We start from the raw sequence: 18,424 nt of genomic DNA, 5'->3' as shown, positions 1-18,424 counted from the left end.
CGATTCTCCGAAGATCCGTGTGTGTGTGTGTGTGTGTGTCTTACCTTTCTCCAGCGATTCTCCGAAGATCCGTGTGTGTGTGTGTGTGTGTGTGTCTTACCTCTATACAGCGATTCTCCGAAGGTGTGTGTGTGTGTGTCTTACCTCTCTTCAGCGATTCTCCGAAGATCCGTGTGTGTGTATGTGTGTGTTTGTGTGTCTTACCTCTCTCCAGCGATTCTCCGAAGGTGTGTGTGTCTTACCTCTCTCCAGCGATTCTCAGAAGGTGTGTGTGTCTTACCTCTCTCCAGCGATTCTCCGAAGATCTGTGTGTGTGTGTGTGTGTGTGTGTCTTACCTCTCTCCAGCGATTCTCCAAAGATCCGTGTGTGTGTGTATGTGTGTTTGTGTGTCTTACCTCTCTCCAGCGATTCTCCGAAGGTGTGTGTGTGTGTGTCTTACCTCTCTCCAGCGATTCTCCGAAGGTGTGTGTGTGTGTGTCTTACCTCTCTCCAGCGATTCTCCGAAGGTGTGTGTCTGTGTGTGTCTTACCTTTCTCCAGCGATTCTACGAAGATCTGTGTGTGTGTGTGTGTGTGTGTCTTACCTCTCTCCAGCGATTCTCCGAAGATCCGTGTTTGTGTGTGTGTCCCTTACCTCTCTCCAGCGATTCTCCGAAGATCCGTGTGTGTGTGTGTGTGAGTGTGTGTCTTACCTCTCTCCAGCGATTCTCCGAAGGTGTGTGTGTGTGTGTTTTACCTCTCTCCAGCGATTCTCCGAAGATCCGTGTGTGTGTGTGTGTCTTACCTCTCTCCAGCGATTCTCCGAAGATCCGTGTGTGTGTGTGTGTCTTACCTCTATCCAGCGATTCTCCGAAGGTGTGTGTGTGTCTTACCTCTCTCCAGCGATTCTCCGAAGGTCCGTGTGTGTGTATGTGTGTGTTTGTGTGTCTTACCTCTCTCCAGCGATTCTCCGAAGGTGTGTGTGTGTGTGTCTTACCTCTCTCCAGCGATTCTCCGAAGATCCGTGTGTGTGTATGTGTGTGTGTGTGTGTGTGTGTCTTACCTCTCTCCAGCGATTCTCCGAAGGTGTGTGTGTGTGTGTGTGTCTTACTTCTCTCCAGCGATTCTCTGAAGATCCGTGTGTGTGTGTGTGTGTGTGTCTTACCTCTCTCCAGCGATTCTCCGAAGGTGTGTGTGTGTGTGTGTCTTACCTCTCTCCAGCGATTCTCCGAAGATCCGTGTGTGTGTGTGTGTGTGTTTTACCTCTCTCCAGCGATTCTCCGAAGGTGTGTGTGTGTGTGTCTTACCTCTCTCCAACGATTCTCCGAAGATCTGTGTGTGTGTGTGTCTTACCTCTCTCCAGCGATTCTCCGAAGGTGTGTGTGTGTGTCTTACCTCTCTCCAGCGATTCTCCGAAGATCTGTGTGTGTGTGTGTGTGTGTCTTACCTTTCTCCAGCGATTCTCCGAAGATCCGTGTGTGTGTGTGTGTGTGTGTGTGTCTTACCTCTCTCCAGCGATTCTCCGAAGGTGTGTGTGTGTGGGTGTGTGTGTGTCTTACCTCTCTCCAGTGATTCTCCGAAGGTGTGTATTTGTGTGTCTTACCTCTCTCCAACGATTCTCCGAAGATCCGTGTGTGTATGTGTGTGTGTGTGTCTTACCTCTCTCCAGCGATTCTCCGAAGATCCGTGTGCGTGTGTGTGTGTGTGTCTTACCTCTCTCCAGTGATTCTCCGAAGATCCGTGTGTGTGTGTATATGTGTGTGTGTGTGTGTGTGTGTGTGTGTCCTACCTCTCTCCAGCGATTCTCCGAAGATTCGTGTGTGTATGTATATGTGTGTGTGTGTCTTACCTCTCTCCAGCTATTCTCCGAAGATCCGTGAGTGTGTGTGTGTGTGTGTGTGTCTTACCTCTCTCCAGCGATTCTCCGAAGATCCGTGTGTGTGTGTGTGTGTGTCTTACCTCTATCCAGCGATTCTCCGAAGGTGTGTGTGTGTGTGTCTTACCTCTCTCCAGCGATTCTCCGAAGATCCGTGTGTGTGTGTGTGTGTGTCTTACCTCTCTCCAGCGATTCTCCGAAGGTGTGTGTTTGTGTGTCTTACCTCTCTCCAGCGATTCTCCGAAGATCCGTGTGTGTGTCTTACCTCTCTCCAGCGATTTTCCGAAGATCCGTGTGTGTGTGTGTGTGTGTGTGTGTGTGTGTGTCTTACATCTCTCCAGCGATTCTCCGAAGATCTGTGTGTGTGTGTGGGTGTCTTACCTCTCTCCAGCGATTCTCCGAAGATCCGTGTGTGTGTGTGTGTGTGTGTCTTACCTCTTTCCAGCGATTCTCCGAAGGTGTGTGTGTGTGTCTTACCTCTCTCCAGCGATTCTCCGAAGATCCGTGTGTGTGTGTGTCTTACCTCTCTCCAGCGATTCTCCGAAGGTGTGTGTGTGTCTTTCCTCTCTCCAGTGATTCTCCGAAGATCCGTGTGTGTGTGTGTGTGTGTGTGTGTGTGTCTTACCTTTCTCCAGCGATTCTCCGAAGATCCGTGTGTGTGTGTGTGTGTATCTTACCTCTCTCCAGCGATTCTCCGAAGGTGTGTGTGTGTGTGTGTGTCTTACCTCTCTCCAGTGATTCTCCGAAGGTGTGTATTTGTGTGTCTTACCTCTCTCCAACGATTCTCCGAAGATCCGTGTGTGTATGTGTGTGTGTGTGTCTTACCTCTCTCCAGCGATTCTCCGAAGATCCGTGTGTGTGTGTGTGTGTGTGTCTTACCTCTCTCCAGCAATTCTCCGAAGATCCGTGTGTGTGTGTGTGTGTGTGTGTCTTACCTCTCTCCAGCGTTTCTCCGAAGGTGTGTGTGTGTGTGTGTGTCTTACCTCTCTCCAGCGATTCTCCAAAGATCCGTGTGTGTGTGTGTCTTACCTCTCTCCAGCGATTCTCCGAAGATCCGTGTGTGTGTGTATGTGTGTGTGTGTGTGTCTTACCTCTCTCCAGCGATTCTCCGAAGATCTGTGTGTGTGTGTGTGTGTGTCTTACCTCTCACCAGTGATTCTCCGAAGATCCGTGTGTGTGTGTGTGTGTGTTTCTTACATCTCTCCAGCAATTCTCTGAAGGTGTGTGTGTGTGTCTTACCTCTCTCCAGCGATTCTCCGAAGATCCGTGTGTGTGTGTGTCTTACCTCTCTCCAGCGATTCTCCGAAGATCCGTCTGTGTGTGTGTGTGTGTGTGTGTCTTACCTCTTTCCAGCGATTCTCAGAAGGTGTGTGTGTGTGTCTTACCTCTCTCCAGCGATTCTCCGAAGATCCGTGTGTGTGTGTGTGTGTGTTCTTACCTCTCTCCAGCGATTCTCCGAAGGTGTGTGTGTGTGTGTCTTACCTCTCTCCAGCGATTCTCCGAAGATCCGTGTGTGTGTGTGTGTGTGTGTCTTACCTTTCTCCAGCGATTCTCCGAAGATCCGTGTGTGTGTGTAAGTGTGTGTGTGTGTGTGTGTGTGTCTTACCTCTCTCCAGCGATTCTCCGAAGGTGTGTGTGTGTGTGTGTGTGTGTGTGTCTTACCTCTCTCCAGTGATTCTCCGAAGGTGTGTATTTGTGTGTCTTACCTCTCTCCAAAGATTCTCTGAAGATCCGTGTGTGTATGTGTGTGTGTGTGTGTCTTACCTCTCTCCAGCGATTCTCCGAAGATCCGTGTGTGTGTGTGTGTGTGTGTCTTACCTCTCTCCAGCGATTCTCCGAAGATCCGTGTGTGTTTGTATATGTGTGTGTGTCTGTGTGTCTTACCTCTCTCCAGCGATTCTCCGAAGATCCGTGTGTGTGTGTTTGTATGTGTGTGTGTGTGTGTGTGTGTGTGTGTCTTACCTCTCTCCAGCGATTCTCCGAAGGTGTGTGTGTTTTACCTCTCTCCAGCGATTCTCCCAAGTTCCGCGTGTGTGTGTGTGTGTCTTACCTCTCTCCAGCAATTCTCCGAATATCCGTGTGTGTGTGTGTGTGTGTCTTACCTCTCTCCAACGATTATCCAAAGATCCGTGTGTGTGTGTATGTGTGTGTCTTACCTCTCTCCAGCGATTCTCCGAAGATCTGTGTGTGTGTGTGTGTTTTTGTGTGTGTCTTACCTCTCTCCAGCCATTCTCCGAAGATCCGTGTGTTTGTGTGTCTTACCTCTCTCCAGCGATTCTCCGAAGATCCGTGTGTGTGTGTATGTGTGTTTGTGTGTGTGTGTCTTAGCTCTCTCCAGCGATTCTCCGAAGGTGTGTGTGTGTGTGTGGCTTACCTCTCTCCAGCGATTCTCCAAAGATCCGTGTATGTGTGTTTGTGTGTCTTACCTCTCTCCAGCGATTCTCCGAAGGTGTGTGTGTGTGTGACTTACCTCTCTCCAGCGATTCTCCGAAGGTGTGTGTCTGTGTGTGTCTTACCTTTCTCCAGCGATTCTATGAAGATCTGTGTGTGTGTGTGTGTGTGTCTTACCTCTTTTCAGCGATTCTCCGAAGGTGTGTGTGTGTGTGTCTTACCTCTCTCCAGCGATTCTCCGAAGATCCGTGTGTGTGTGTGTGTGTGTGTCTTACCTCTCTCCAGCGATTCTCCGAAGATCCGTGTGTGTTTGTATATGTGTGTGTGTCTGTGTGTCTTACCTCTCTCCAGCGATTCTCCGAAGATCCGTGTGTGTGTGTTTGTATGTGTGTGTGTGTGTGTGTGTGTGTCTTACCTCTCTCCAGCGATTCTCCGAAGGTGTGTGTGTTTTACCTCTCTCCAGCGATTCTCCCAAGTTCCGCGTGTGTGTGTGTGTGTCTTACCTCTCTCCAGCAATTCTCCGAATATCCGTGTGTGTGTGTGTGTGTTTTACCTCTCTCCAACGATTATCCAAAGATCCGTGTGTGTGTGTATGTGTGTGTCTTACCTCTCTCCAGCGATTCTCCGAAGATCTGTGTGTGTGTGTGTGTTTTTGTGTGTGTCTTACCTCTCTCCAGCCATTCTCCGAAGATCCGTGTGTTTGTGTGTCTTACCTCTCTCCAGCGATTCTCCGAAGATCCGTGTGTGTGTGTATGTGTGTTTGTGTGTGTGTGTCTTAGCTCTCTCCAGCGATTCTCCGAAGGTGTGTGTGTGTGTGTGTGTGTGGCTTACCTCTCTCCAGCGATTCTCCAAAGATCCGTGTATGTGTGTTTGTGTGTCTTACCTCTCTCCAGCGATTCTCCGAAGGTGTGTGTGTGTGTGTCTTACCTCTCTCCAGCGATTCTCCGAAGGTGTGTGTCTGTGTGTGTCTTACCTTTCTCCAGCGATTCTACGAAGATCTGTGTGTGTGTGTGTGTGTGTGTGTGTGTGTGTCTTACCTCTTTTCAGCGATTCTCCGAAGATCCGTGTTTGTGTGTGTGTCTCTTACCTCTCTCCAGCGATTTTCCGAAGATCTGTGTGTGTGTGTGTCTTACCTCTCTCCAGCGATTCTCTGAAGATCCGTGTGTGTGTGTGTGTGAGTGTGTGTCTTACCTCTCTCCAAAAATTCTCCGAAGGTGTGTGTGTGTGTGTGTCTTACCTCTCTCCAGCGATTCTCCGAAGATCCGTGTGTGTGTGTGTGTATCTTACCTCTCTCCAGCGATTCTCCGAAGGTGTGTGTCTTACCTCTCTCCAACGATTCTCCGAAGATCTGTGTGTGTGTGTGTGTGTGTGTGTCTTACCTCTCTCCAGCGATTCTCCGAAGGTGTGTGTGTGTGTTTTACCTCTCTCCAGCGATTCTCCGAAGATCCGTGTGTGTGTGTGTGTCTTACCTCTCTCCAGCGATTCTCCGAAGATCTGTGTGTGTGTGTGTGTGTGTGTGTGTGTGTGTCTTACCTCTATCCAGCGATTCTCCGAAGGTGTGTGTGTGTCTTACCTCTCTCCAGCGATTCTCCGAAGATCCGTGTGTGTGTATGTGTGTGTTTGTGTGTCTTACCTCTCTCCAGCGATTCTCCGAAGGTGTGTGTGTGTGTGTCTTACCTCTCTCCAGCGATTCTCCGAAGATCCGTGTGTGTGTGTATGTGTGTGTGTGTGTGTGTGTGTGTCTTACCTCTCTCCAGCGATTCTCCGAAGGTGTGTGTGTGTGTGTGTGTGTGTGTCTTACCTCTCTCCAGCGATTCTCAGAAGGTGTGTGTGTGTGTGTCTTACCTCTCTCCAGCGATTCTCCGAAGATCTGTGTGTGTGTGTGTGTGTGTGTGTTTGTGTGTCTTACCTCTCTCCAGCGATTCTCCGAAGGTGTGTGTGTGTGTGTGTCTTACCTCTCTCCAGTGATTCTCCGAAGGTGTGTGTCTGTGTGTGTCTTACCTCTCTCCAGCGATTCTCCGAAGATCCGTGTGTTAGTGTGTGTGTCTTACCTCTCTCCAGCGATTCTCCGAAGGTGTGTGTGTGTGTGTCTTACCTCTCTCCAGCGATTCTCCGAAGGTGTGTGTGTGTGTGTCTTACCTCTCTCCAGCGATTCTCCGAAGATCCGTGTGTGTGTGTATGTGTGTGTGTGTGTGTGTGTCTTACCTCTCTCCAGCGATTCTCCGAAGGTGTGTGTGTGTGTGTGTGTCTTACCTCTCTCCAGCGATTCTCAGAAGGTGTGTGTGTGTGTGTGTCTTACCTCTCTCCAGCGATTCTCCGAAGATCTGTGTGTGTGTGTGTGTGTCTTACCTCTCTCCAGCGATTCTCCAAAGATCCGTGTGTGTGTGTATGTGTGTCTTACCTCTCTCCAGCGATTCTCTGAAGGTGTGTGTGTGTGTGTGTCTTACCTCTCTCCAGCGATTCTCCGAAGGTGTGTGTCTGTGTGTGTCTTACCTCTCTCCAGCGATTCTCCGAAGATCCGTGTGTGTGTGGGTGTGTGTGTGTGTGTCTTACCTCTCTCCAGCGATTCTCCGAAGATCCGTGTGTGTGTTTGTGTGTGTGTGTGTGTCTTACCTCTCTCCAGCGATTCTCCGAAGATCCGTGTGTGTGTTTGTGTGTGTGTGTGTGTCTTACCTCTCTCCAGCGATTCTCCGAAGATCCGTGTGTGTGTGTGTGTGTGTCTTACCTCTCTCCAGCGATTCTCCGAAGATCCGTGTGTGTGTGTGTCTTACCTCTCTCCAGCGATTCTCCGAAGATCCGTGTGTGTGTGTGTGTGTGTGTGTCTTACCTCTCTCCAGCGATTCTCCGAAGGTGTGTATGTCTTACCTCTCTCCAGCAATTCTCCGAAGATCCGTGTGTGTGTGTGTGTGTCTTACCTTTCTCCAGCGATTCTCCGAAGATCCGTGTGTGTGTGTGTGTGTGTGTGTCTTACCTCTCTCCAGCGATTCTCCGAAGGTGTGTGTGTGTGTGTGTCTTACCTCTCTCCAGTGATTCTCCGAAGGTGTGTATTTGTGTGTCTTACCTCTCTCCAACGATTCTCCGAAGATCCGTGTGTGTATGTGTGTGTGTGTGTGTGTGTGTGTCTTACCTCTCTCCAGCGATTCTCCGAAGATCCGTGTGTGTGTGTGTGTGTGTGTGTCTTACCTCTCTCCAGCGTTTCTCCGAAGGTGTGTGTGTGTGTGTGTGTGTGTGTGTCTTACCTCTCTCCAGCGATTCTCCGAAGGTGTGTGTGTGTGTGTGTGTCTTACCTCTCTCCAGCGATTCTCAGAAGGTGTGTGTGTGTGTGTCTTACCTCTCTCCAGCGATTCTCCGAAGATCTGTGTGTATGTGTGTGTGTGTTTGTGTGTCTTACCTCTCTCCAGCGATTCTCCGAAGGTGTGTGTGTGTGTGTGTGTCTTACCTCTCTCCAGCGATTCTCAGAAGGTGTGTGTGTGTGTGTGTCTTACCTCTCTCCAGCGATTCTCCGAAGATCTGTGTGTGTGTGTGTGTGTCTTACCTCTCTCCAGCGATTCTCCAAAGATCCGTGTGTGTGTGTATGTGTGTCTTACCTCTCTCCAGCGATTCTCTGAAGGTGTGTGTGTGTGTGTGTCTTACCTCTCTCCAGCGATTCTCCGAAGGTGTGTGTCTGTGTGTGTCTTACCTCTCTCCAGCGATTCTCCGAAGATCCGTGTGTGTGTGGGTGTGTGTGTGTGTGTCTTACCTCTCTCCAGCGATTCTCCGAAGATCCGTGTGTGTGTTTGTGTGTGTGTGTGTGTCTTACCTCTCTCCAGCGATTCTCCGAAGATCCGTGTGTGTGTTTGTGTGTGTGTGTGTGTCTTACCTCTCTCCAGCGATTCTCCGAAGATCCGTGTGTGTGTGTGTGTGTGTCTTACCTCTCTCCAGCGATTCTCCGAAGATCCGTGTGTGTGTGTGTCTTACCTCTCTCCAGCGATTCTCCGAAGATCCGTGTGTGTGTGTGTGTGTGTGTGTGTGTCTTACCTCTCTCCAGCGATTCTCCGAAGGTGTGTATGTCTTACCTCTCTCCAGCAATTCTCCGAAGATCCGTGTGTGTGTGTGTGTGTCTTACCTTTCTCCAGCGATTCTCCGAAGATCCGTGTGTGTGTGTGTGTGTGTGTGTCTTACCTCTCTCCAGCGATTCTCCGAAGGTGTGTGTGTGTGTGTGTCTTACCTCTCTCCAGTGATTCTCCGAAGGTGTGTATTTGTGTGTCTTACCTCTCTCCAACGATTCTCCGAAGATCCGTGTGTGTATGTGTGTGTGTGTGTGTGTGTGTGTCTTACCTCTCTCCAGCGATTCTCCGAAGATCCGTGTGTGTGTGTGTGTGTGTGTGTCTTACCTCTCTCCAGCGTTTCTCCGAAGGTGTGTGTGTGTGTGTGTCTTACCTCTCTCCAGCGATTCTCCAAAGATCCGTGTGTGTGTGTGTCTTACCTCTCTCCAGCGATTCTCCGAAGATCCGTGTGTGTGTGTATGTGTGTGTGTGTGTGTCTTACCTCTCTCCAGCGATTCTCCGAAGATCTGTGTGTGTGTGATTCTCAGAAGGTGTGTGTGTGTGTGTCTTACCTCTCTCCACCGATTCTCCGAAGATCCGTGTGTGTGTGTGTGTGTGTGTGTCTTACCTCTATACAGCGATTCTCCGAAGGTGTGTGTGTGTGTGTCTTACCTCTCTCCAGCGATTCTCCGAAGATCCGTGTGTGTGTGTGTGTGTGTCTTACCTCTCTCCAGCGATTCTCCGAAGGTGTGTGTGTGTGTGTCTTACCTCTCTCCAGCGATTCTCCGAAGGTGTGTGTGTGTGTGTCTTACCTCTCTCCAGCGATTCTCCGAAGATCCGTGTGTGTGTGTATGTGTGTGTGTGTGTGTGTGTCTTACCTCTCTCCAGCGATTCTCCGAAGGTGTGTGTGTGTGTGTGTCTTACCTCTCTCCAGTGATTCTCCGAAGGTGTGTGTCTGTGTGTGTCTTACCTCTCTCCAGCGATTCTCCGAAGATCCGTGTGTGTGTGTGTGTGTGTCTTACCTCTCTCCAGCGATTCTCCGAAGGTGTGTGTGTGTGTGTCTTACCTCTCTCCAGCGATTCTCCGAAGGTGTGTGTGTGTCTTACCTCTCTCCAGCGATTCTCCAAAGATCCGTGTGTGTGTGTATGTGTGTCTTACCTCTCTCCAGCGATTCTCTGAAGGTGTGTGTGTGTGTGTGTCTTACCTCTCTCCAGCGATTCTCCGAAGGTGTGTGTCTGTGTGTGTCTTACCTCTCTCCAGCGATTCTCCGAAGATCCGTGTGTGTGTGGGTGTGTGTGTGTGTGTCTTACCTCTCTCCAGCGATTCTCCGAAGATCCGTGTGTGTGTTTGTGTGTGTGTGTGTGTCTTACCTCTCTCCAGCGATTCTCCGAAGATCCGTGTGTGTGTTTGTGTGTGTGTGTGTGTCTTACCTCTCTCCAGCGATTCTCCGAAGATCCGTGTGTGTGTGTGTGTGTGTCTTACCTCTCTCCAGCGATTCTCCGAAGATCCGTGTGTGTGTGTGTCTTACCTCTCTCCAGCGATTCTCCGAAGATCCGTGTGTGTGTGTGTGTGTGTGTGTGTGTGTGTGTGTCTTACCTCTCTCCAGCGATTCTCCGAAGGTGTGTATGTCTTACCTCTCTCCAGCAATTCTCCGAAGATCCGTGTGTGTGTGTGTGTGTCTTACCTTTCTCCAGCGATTCTCCGAAGATCCGTGTGTGTGTGTGTGTGTGTGTGTGTCTTACCTCTCTCCAGCGATTCTCCGAAGGTGTGTGTGTGTGTGTGTGTGTCTTACCTCTCTCCAGTGATTCTCCGAAGGTGTGTATTTGTGTGTCTTACCTCTCTCCAACGATTCTCCGAAGATCCGTGTGTGTATGTGTGTGTGTGTGTGTGTGTGTGTCTTACCTCTCTCCAGCGATTCTCCGAAGATCCGTGTGTGTGTGTGTGTGTGTGTGTCTTACCTCTCTCCAGCGTTTCTCCGAAGGTGTGTGTGTGTGTGTGTCTTACCTCTCTCCAGCGATTCTCCAAAGATCCGTGTGTGTGTGTGTCTTACCTCTCTCCAGCGATTCTCCGAAGATCTGTGTGTGTGTGTATGTGTGTGTGTGTCTTACCTCTCTCCAGCGATTCTCCGAAGATCTGTGTGTGTGTGTGTGTGTGTGTCTTACCTCTCACCAGCGATTCTCCGAAGATCCGTGTGTGTGTGTGTGTGTGTGTCTTACATCTCTCCAGCAATTCTCTGAAGGTGTGTGTGTGTGTCTTACCTCTCTCCAGCGATTCTCCGAAGATCCGTGTGTGTGTGTGTGTCTTACCTCTCTCCAGCGATTCTCCGAAGATCCGTGTGTGTGTGTGTGTGTCTTACCTCTTTCCAGCGATTCTCCGAAGGTGTGTGTGTGTGTCTTACCTCTCTCCAGCGATTCTCCGAAGATCCGTGTGTGTGTGTGTGTGTGTGTGTGTGTGTGTGTGTCTTACTTCTCTCCAGCGATTCTCCGAAGGTGTGTGTGTGTGTGTCTTACCTCTCTCCAGCGATTTTCCGAAGATCCGTGTGTGTGTGTGTGTGTGTGTGTCTTACCTTTCTCCAGCGATTCTCCGAAGATCCGTGTGTCTGTGTGTGTGTGTGTGTCTTACCTCTCTCCAGCGATTCTCCGAAGGTGTGTGTGTGTGTGTGTGTGTGTCTTACCTCTCTCCAGTGATTCTCCGAAGGTGTGTATTTGTGTGTCTTACCTCTCTCCAAAGATTCTCCGAAGATCCCTGTGTGAAGGTGTGTGTGTGTGTGTCTTACCTCTCTCCAGCGATTCTCCGAAGATCCGTGTGTGTGTGTATGTGTGTGTGTGTATGTGTGTCTTACCTCTCTCCAGCGATTCTCCGAAGGTGTGTGTGTGTGTGTGTGTCTTACCTCTCTCCAGCGATTCTCAGAAGGTGTGTGTGTGTGTGTCTTACCTCTCTCCACCGATTCTCCGAAGATCCGTGTGTGTGTGTGTGTGTCTTACCTCTATACAGCGATTCTCCGAAGGTGTGTGTGTGTGTGTCTTACCTCTCTCCAGCGATTCTCCGAAGATCCGTGTGTGTGTATGTGTGTGTTTGTGTGTCTTACCTCTCTCCAGCGATTCTCCGAAGGTGTGTGTGTGTGTGTCTTACCTCTCTCCAGCGATTCTCCGAAGATCCGTGTGTGTGTGTGTCTTACCTCTCTCCAGCGATTCTCAGAAGATCCGTGTGTGTGTGTATGTGTGTGTGTGTGTGTGTGTGTGTGTCTTACCTCTCTCCAGCGATTCTCCGAAGGTGTGTGTGTGTGTGTGTGTCTTACCTCTCTCCAGCGATTCTCCGAAGATCCGTGTGTGTGTTTGTGTGTGTGTGTGTGTCTTACCTCTCTCCAGCGATTCTCCGAAGATCTGTGTGTGTGTGTGTCTTACATCTCTCCAGCAATTCTCTGAAGGTGTGTGTGTGTGTGTCTTACCTCTCTCCAGCGATTCTCTGAAGATCCGTGTGTGTGTGTGTGTGTGTGTGTGTGTCTTACCTCTTTCCAGCGATTCTCCGAAGGTGTGTGTGTGTGTCTTACCTCTCTCCAGCGATTCTCCGAAGATCCGTGTGTGTGTGTGTGTGTGTGTCTTACCTCTCTCCAGCGATTCTCCGAAGGTGTGTGTGTGTGTGTCTTACCTCTCTCCAGCGATTCTCCGAAGATCCGTGTGTGTGTGTGTGTGTGTGTGTCTTACCTTTCTCCAGCGATTCTCCGAAGATCCGTGTGTGTGTGTGTGTGTGTGTGTCTTACCTCTATACAGCGATTCTCCGAAGGTGTGTGTGTGTGTGTCTTACCTCTCTTCAGCGATTCTCCGAAGATCCGTGTGTGTGTATGTGTGTGTTTGTGTGTCTTACCTCTCTCCAGCGATTCTCCGAAGGTGTGTGTGTCTTACCTCTCTCCAGCGATTCTCAGAAGGTGTGTGTGTGTGTGTCTTACCTCTCTCCAGCGATTCTCCGAAGATCTGTGTGTGTGTGTGTGTGTGTGTGTCTTACCTCTCTCCAGCGATTCTCCAAAGATCCGTGTGTGTGTGTATGTGTGTTTGTGTGTCTTACCTCTCTCCAGCGATTCTCCGAAGGTGTGTGTGTGTGTGTCTTACCTCTCTCCAGCGATTCTCCGAAGGTGTGTGTGTGTGTGTCTTACCTCTCTCCAGCGATTCTCCGAAGGTGTGTGTCTGTGTGTGTCTTACCTTTCTCCAGCGATTCTACGAAGATCTGTGTGTGTGTGTGTGTGTGTGTCTTACCTCTCTCCAGCGATTCTCCGAAGATCCGTGTTTGTGTGTGTGTCCCTTACCTCTCTCCAGCGATTCTCCGAAGATCCGTGTGTGTGTGTGTGTGAGTGTGTGTCTTACCTCTCTCCAGCGATTCTCCGAAGGTGTGTGTGTGTGTGTTTTACCTCTCTCCAGCGATTCTCCGAAGATTCCTGTGTTTGTGTGTGTCTTACCTCTCTCCAGCGATTCTCCGAAGATCCGTGTGTGTGTGTGTGTCTTACCTCTATCCAGCGATTCTCCGAAGGTGTGTGTGTGTCTTACCTCTCTCCAGCGATTCTCCGAAGGTCCGTGTGTGTGTATGTGTGTGTTTGTGTGTCTTACCTCTCTCCAGCGATTCTCCGAAGGTGTGTGTGTGTGTGTCTTACCTCTCTCCAGCGATTCTCCGAAGATCCGTGTGTGTGTATGTGTGTGTGTGTGTGTGTGTGTCTTACCTCTCTCCAGCGATTCTCCGAAGGTGTGTGTGTGTGTGTGTGTCTTACTTCTCTCCAGCGATTCTCTGAAGATCCGTGTGTGTGTGTGTGTGTGTGTCTTACCTCTCTCCAGCGATTCTCCGAAGGTGTGTGTGTGTGTGTGTCTTACCTCTCTCCAGCGATTCTCCGAAGATCCGTGTGTGTGTGTGTGTGTGTTTTACCTCTCTCCAGCGATTCTCCGAAGGTGTGTGTGTGTGTGTCTTACCTCTCTCCAACGATTCTCCGAAGATCTGTGTGTGTGTGTGTCTTACCTCTCTCCAGCGATTCTCCGAAGGTGTGTGTGTGTGTCTTACCTCTCTCCAGCGATTCTCCGAAGATCTGTGTGTGTGTGTGTGTGTGTCTTACCTTTCTCCAGCGATTCTCCGAAGATCCGTGTGTGTGTGTGTGTGTGTGTGTGTCTTACCTCTCTCCAGCGATTCTCCGAAGGTGTGTGTGTGTGGGTGTGTGTGTGTCTTACCTCTCTCCAGTGATTCTCCGAAGGTGTGTATTTGTGTGTCTTACCTCTCTCCAACGATTCTCCGAAGATCCGTGTGTGTATGTGTGTGTGTGTGTCTTACCTCTCTCCAGCGATTCTCCGAAGATCCGTGTGTGTGTGTGTGTGTGTGTCTTACCTCTCTCCAGTGATTCTCCGAAGATCCGTGTGTGTGTGTATATGTGTGTGTGTGTGTGTGTGTGTGTGTGTCCTACCTCTCTCCAGCGATTCTCCGAAGATTCGTGTGTGTATGTATATGTGTGTGTGTGTCTTACCTCTCTCCAGCTATTCTCCGAAGATCCGTGAGTGTGTGTGTGTGTGTGTGTGTCTTACCTCTCTCCAGCGATTCTCCGAAGATCCGTGTGTGTGTGTGTGTGTGTCTTACCTCTATCCAGCGATTCTCCGAAGGTGTGTGTGTGTGTGTCTTACCTCTCTCCAGCGATTCTCCGAAGATCCGTGTGTGTGTGTGTGTGTGTCTTACCTCTCTCCAGCGATTCTCCGAAGGTGTGTGTTTGTGTGTCTTACCTCTCTCCAGCGATTCTCCGAAGATCCGTGTGTGTGTCTTACCTCTCTCCAGCGATTTTCCGAAGATCCGTGTGTGTGTGTGTGTGTGTGTGTGTGTGTGTGTGTGTGTCTTACATCTCTCCAGCGATTCTCCGAAGATCTGTGTGTGTGTGTGGGTGTCTTACCTCTCTCCAGCGATTCTCCGAAGATCCGTGTGTGTGTGTGTGTGTGTGTCTTACCTCTTTCCAGCGATTCTCCGAAGGTGTGTGTGTGTGTCTTACCTCTCTCCAGCGATTCTCCGAAGATCCGTGTGTGTGTGTGTCTTACCTCTCTCCAGCGATTCTCCGAAGGTGTGTGTGTGTCTTTCCTCTCTCCAGTGATTCTCCGAAGATCCGTGTGTGTGTGTGTGTGTGTGTGTGTGTGTCTTACCTTTCTCCAGCGATTCTCCGAAGATCCGTGTGTGTGTGTGTGTGTATCTTACCTCTCTCCAGCGATTCTCCGAAGGTGTGTGTGTGTGTGTGTGTCTTACCTCTCTCCAGTGATTCTCCGAAGGTGTGTATTTGTGTGTCTTACCTCTCTCCAACGATTCTCCGAAGATCCGTGTGTGTATGTGTGTGTGTGTGTCTTACCTCTCTCCAGCGATTCTCCGAAGATCCGTGTGTGTGTGTGTGTGTGTGTCTTACCTCTCTCCAGCAATTCTCCGAAGATCCGTGTGTGTGTGTGTGTGTGTGTGTGTCTTACCTCTCTCCAGCGTTTCTCCGAAGGTGTGTGTGTGTGTGTGTGTCTTACCTCTCTCCAGCGATTCTCCAAAGATCCGTGTGTGTGTGTGTCTTACCTCTCTCCAGCGATTCTCCGAAGATCCGTGTGTGTGTGTATGTGTGTGTGTGTGTGTCTTACCTCTCTCCAGCGATTCTCCGAAGATCTGTGTGTGTGTGTGTCTTACCTCTCACCAGTGATTCTCCGAAGATCCGTGTGTGTGTGTGTGTGTGTTTCTTACATCTCTCCAGCAATTCTCTGAAGGTGTGTGTGTGTGTCTTACCTCTCTCCAGCGATTCTCCGAAGATCCGTGTGTGTGTGTGTCTTACCTCTCTCCAGCGATTCTCCGAAGATCCGTCTGTGTGTGTGTGTGTGTGTGTGTCTTACCTCTTTCCAGCGATTCTCAGAAGGTGTGTGTGTGTGTCTTACCTCTCTCCAGCGATTCTCCGAAGATCCGTGTGTGTGTGTGTGTGTGTTCTTACCTCTCTCCAGCGATTCTCCGAAGGTGTGTGTGTGTGTGTCTTACCTCTCTCCAGCGATTCTCCGAAGATCCGTGTGTGTGTGTGTGTGTGTGTCTTACCTTTCTCCAGCGATTCTCCGAAGATCCGTGTGTGTGTGTAAGTGTGTGTGTGTGTGTGTGTGTGTCTTACCTCTCTCCAGCGATTCTCCGAAGGTGTGTGTGTGTGTGTGTGTGTGTGTGTCTTACCTCTCTCCAGTGATTCTCCGAAGGTGTGTATTTGTGTGTCTTACCTCTCTCCAAAGATTCTCTGAAGATCCGTGTGTGTATGTGTGTGTGTGTGTGTCTTACCTCTCTCCAGCGATTCTCCGAAGATCCGTGTGTGTGTGTGTGTGTGTGTCTTACCTCTCTCCAGCGATTCTCCGAAGATCCGTGTGTGTTTGTATATGTGTGTGTGTCTGTGTGTCTTACCTCTCTCCAGCGATTCTCCGAAGATCCGTGTGTGTGTGTTTGTATGTGTGTGTGTGTGTGTGTGTGTGTGTGTCTTACCTCTCTCCAGCGATTCTCCGAAGGTGTGTGTGTTTTACCTCTCTCCAGCGATTCTCCCAAGTTCCGCGTGTGTGTGTGTGTGTCTTACCTCTCTCCAGCAATTCTCCGAATATCCGTGTGTGTGTGTGTGTGTGTCTTACCTCTCTCCAACGATTATCCAAAGATCCGTGTGTGTGTGTATGTGTGTGTCTTACCTCTCTCCAGCGATTCTCCGAAGATCTGTGTGTGTGTGTGTGTTTTTGTGTGTGTCTTACCTCTCTCCAGCCATTCTCCGAAGATCCGTGTGTTTGTGTGTCTTACCTCTCTCCAGCGATTCTCCGAAGATCCGTGTGTGTGTGTATGTGTGTTTGTGTGTGTGTGTCTTAGCTCTCTCCAGCGATTCTCCGAAGGTGTGTGTGTGTGTGTGGCTTACCTCTCTCCAGCGATTCTCCAAAGATCCGTGTATGTGTGTTTGTGTGTCTTACCTCTCTCCAGCGATTCTCCGAAGGTGTGTGTGTGTGTGTCTTACCTCTCTCCAGCGATTCTCCGAAGGTGTGTGTCTGTGTGTGTCTTACCTTTCTCCAGCGATTCTATGAAGATCTGTGTGTGTGTGTGTGTGTGTCTTACCTCTTTTCAGCGATTCTCCGAAGGTGTGTGTGTGTGTGTCTTACCTCTCTCCAGCGATTCTCCGAAGATCCGTGTGTGTGTGTGTGTGTGTGTCTTACCTCTCTCCAGCGATTCTCCGAAGATCCGTGTGTGTTTGTATATGTGTGTGTGTCTGTGTGTCTTACCTCTCTCCAGCGATTCTCCGAAGATCCGTGTGTGTGTGTTTGTATGTGTGTGTGTGTGTGTGTGTGTGTCTTACCTCTCTCCAGCGATTCTCCGAAGGTGTGTGTGTTTTACCTCTCTCCAGCGATTCTCCCAAGTTCCGCGTGTGTGTGTGTGTGTCTTACCTCTCTCCAGCAATTCTCCGAATATCCGTGTGTGTGTGTGTGTGTTTTACCTCTCTCCAACGATTATCCAAAGATCCGTGTGTGTGTGTATGTGTGTGTCTTACCTCTCTCCAGCGATTCTCCGAAGATCTGTGTGTGTGTGTGTGTTTTTGTGTGTGTCTTACCTCTCTCCAGCCATTCTCCGAAGATCCGTGTGTTTGTGTGTCTTACCTCTCTCCAGCGATTCTCCGAAGATCCGTGTGTGTGTGTATGTGTGTTTGTGTGTGTGTGTCTTAGCTCTCTCCAGCGATTCTCCGAAGGTGTGTGTGTGTGTGTGTGTGTGGCTTACCTCTCTCCAGCGATTCTCCAAAGATCCGTGTATGTGTGTTTGTGTGTCTTACCTCTCTCCAGCGATTCTCCGAAGGTGTGTGTGTGTGTGTGTCTTACCTCTCTCCAGCGATTCTCCGAAGGTGTGTGTCTGTGTGTGTCTTACCTTTCTCCAGCGATTCTACGAAGATCTGTGTGTGTGTGTGTGTGTGTGTGTGTCTTACCTCTTTTCAGCGATTCTCCGAAGATCCGTGTTTGTGTGTGTGTCTCTTACCTCTCTCCAGCGATTTTCCGAAGATCCGTGTGTGTGTGTGTCTTACCTCTCTCCAGCGATTCTCTGAAGATCCGTGTGTGTGTGTGTGTGAGTGTGTGTCTTACCTCTCTCCAAAAATTCTCCGAAGGTGTGTGTGTGTGTGTGTCTTACCTCTCTCCAGCGATTCTCCGAAGATCCGTGTGTGTGTGTGTGTATCTTACCTCTCTCCAGCGATTCTCCGAAGGTGTGTGTCTTACCTCTCTCCAACGATTCTCCGAAGATCTGTGTGTGTGTGTGTGTGTGTGTGTCTTACCTCTCTCCAGCGATTCTCCGAAGGTGTGTGTGTGTGTTTTACCTCTCTCCAGCGATTCTCCGAAGATCCGTGTGTGTGTGTGTGTCTTACCTCTCTCCAGCGATTCTCCGAAGATCTGTGTGTGTGTGTGTGTGTGTGTGTGTGTGTCTTACCTCTATCCAGCGATTCTCCGAAGGTGTGTGTGTGTCTTACCTCTCTCCAGCGATTCTCCGAAGATCCGTGTGTGTGTATGTGTGTGTTTGTGTGTCTTACCTCTCTCCAGCGATTCTCCGAAGGTGTGTGTGTGTGTGTCTTACCTCTCTCCAGCGATTCTCCGAAAATCCGTGTGTGTGTGTATGTGTGTGTGTGTGTGTGTGTGTGTCTTACCTCTCTCCAGCGATTCTCCGAAGGTGTGTGTGTGTGTGTGTGTGTGTGTCTTACCTCTCTCCAGCGATTCTCAGAAGGTGTGTGTGTGTGTGTCTTACCTCTCTCCAGCGATTCTCCGAAGATCTGTGTGTGTGTGTGTGTGTGTGTGTTTGTGTGTCTTACCTCTCTCCAGCGATTCTCCGAAGGTGTGTGTGTGTGTGTGTCTTACCTCTCTCCAGTGATTCTCCGAAGGTGTGTGTCTGTGTGTGTCTTACCTCTCTCCAGCGATTCTCCGAAGATCCGTGTGTGTGTGTGTGTGTGTCTTACCTCTCTCCAGCGATTCTCCGAAGGTGTGTGTGTGTGTGTCTTACCTCTCTCCAGCGATTCTCCGAAGGTGTGTGTGTGTGTGTCTTACCTCTCTCCAGCGATTCTCCGAAGATCCGTGTGTGTGTGTATGTGTGTGTGTGTGTGTGTGTCTTACCTCTCTCCAGCGATTCTCCGAAGGTGTGTGTGTGTGTG

Source organism: Carassius carassius, chromosome 16 (assembly GCF_963082965.1).
Source record: "Carassius carassius chromosome 16, fCarCar2.1, whole genome shotgun sequence".
In the NCBI taxonomy this organism is placed as follows: domain Eukaryota; kingdom Metazoa; phylum Chordata; class Actinopteri; order Cypriniformes; family Cyprinidae; genus Carassius; species Carassius carassius.
This window is presented reverse-complemented; position numbering follows the sequence as displayed.